The sequence below is a fragment of the Macrobrachium nipponense genome, chromosome 10 (genome assembly GCF_015104395.2).
Source record: "Macrobrachium nipponense isolate FS-2020 chromosome 10, ASM1510439v2, whole genome shotgun sequence".
NCBI lineage: Eukaryota > Metazoa > Arthropoda > Malacostraca > Decapoda > Palaemonidae > Macrobrachium > Macrobrachium nipponense.
Genome location: NC_087204.1, coordinates 82,854,383 through 82,856,882, shown reverse-complemented (window position 1 = coordinate 82,856,882; position 2,500 = coordinate 82,854,383).

Below are 2,500 nucleotides of genomic sequence, written 5' to 3'. Positions count from 1 at the left end.
AATTTCTTGGTGGAAGGATCACCAAGAAATTAGTTTCCTTTCTGGATATTTTAGGGATAATTGCTTCCCACAGACTTTGTTTTATAAAAAGCTCCGTTTGTTTCTTAACAAACAATTCGCTAATGTCGCCAAACCATGTACAGTACCAAAATTAGCTTTTTATGCCAAATTCCCGTTCTTACATGATGACTCCTTTCGGAAAAAGTTTGCACAAATTATTCATAACATTATGGTGCCATTAATCTAAAATTAATTCCAATAAACCCGCTAACAATCGGTTCCTTTTTCAGATATAAGATCGATTGGACCCTCTCTTGACCTCCAACGTGGTCTATAAGTATACTTGCCCTAAGTGTAACTCTGGGACATATGTCGGATCCACGAGGAGGTTACTGCGGGTCAGAATCGACTCTCATCGGGGATTAAGTTTCCGTACTGGCTGTAGGCTCTCCAATCCCCGAACACTCTAATATAAGAACATTCGAAAAATTGTAAAATATATATAGAAAGAAGTCATTTCCAAGTCATAGGCCAAGCGAACAATGCATATGAACTGCCTATCCTGGAGTCATTATTTATTAAACAACTGGTTCCCCAGTTAAATACCCAGACCTCCTCCACACAACTGTACCTGAGCTAACTTTTATTTGTTCTGTCATTCTGTCTCTTGCCTTCTCGGCACAAGGTTGGTTAGCGGTCTTTGGTCTTTTTATTTTTATTTTCTTTTTGTTTTCGTTTCTGTATGTTTTTTAATTGTGTTGTAATTTACAAATGTTGAATTTTAGAGTAATTTTTAAAGTAATTTTTAAGTAATTTTAAATTAATTTTATTTATTGTTTAACAGATTCCCTGAAGATGTAATAATGATATTACGAAACGTAGGAAATAAAGAATTGTAATGAATTGCAACGTTTCTAATAGTCCACCTTCATGCTGTATAATAGATATATATATATATATATATATATATATATATATATATATATATATATATATATATATATATATATATATATATATATATATATATATATATATATATATATATATATATATATATATATATATATATATATATATATATATATATATATATATATTATATATATATATATATATAATATATATATATATATATATATATATATATATATATATATGTATATATATATATGATATATATAATATATATATATATGTATTATATCTTATATATATATATATATATATATATATATATATATATATATATATATATATATATATGCGTGTATGTGTGTGTGTGTATGTATATATATAATATATATATAATTAAATAAATACTATATATATATATATATATATATATATATATAATATATATATATATATATATATATATTATATTATATATATATATATAATATATATATATATATATATATACATACATATATATATGTGTGTGTGTGTATGTGTGTGTTTGGGTGTATATGTGTGTGTATAATAATAATAATAATAATAATAATAATAATAATAAAATGTGTGTGTGTAGCTCGTATACTTCAAAGAACAGGAAATGATTCGTACTGAACAGTCATTTCCTAATTAAGTTAGGACACAAATGGTACTGGTAGCTCTAAGAATAAGATTTTACTGGGTTAGAATATTTTGGCTCAGCTGTCCAAATATTTCATAAAAAACACGCTAAAATGCCAAAACCGCGGATTATTTCGCACATTTAAATCATCATTGTCGTGATTGCCTCATTGTCAATGGTAAACATTGCTCTTTTTTATTTTTTTTATTTCATTCCTCGCTGTACAGTGAAAATGAAAATGATCAGTTCTTTTGTCTTATGAAGAATGGATACGGAAAATCTCAAAATATTTGCCAAAAATATAAAAAAAGAAAACTTGATTTTTGTCATCCTTAATTACATAGGAAATCTGCCACATTTATTCTGTCTAATTGAACATGGTATTAGATTTTATTTACTATCAATAGAGTAGAAAAATTACATGTTTTGCAAATAGTTGCGTAACTTATAGAGAGCATGTAACCTTAACTATAATGTGCGATTTTTTTTAGTTACTTCCTCACTTCATTACGGATATAAAAGCATTGGTTTCACAGCGTCCAGAATTGTAAGCCAATGTTACTTTCCATGACATACGAGTGATAAGAATATTATACTCTGACTGGAAATGGAGAAAGCTGGCTTTAAAATCGGTTGTTGATATGAGAATAATTCCTGGATATTGAATTATTTTTTCACTCTAATTCAGTGAACCAGCATATTGGGTGTATTTATTGTTTAGAAATATATAATAAATAATAATGAAAATAGTATAATGCCTGCAGACTCACACAATCTACGTGTACCCTTGCTTTGTGAACAAATCTTGGCCAGGCGTGGGAAATTCTAGAACAGATAAGAAGACATGTTTGTAACGTCTACAATTCTTAAAACCTTACGAAATTCGAAGTGACTAGTATATATAGGAAGAATTTATATCAA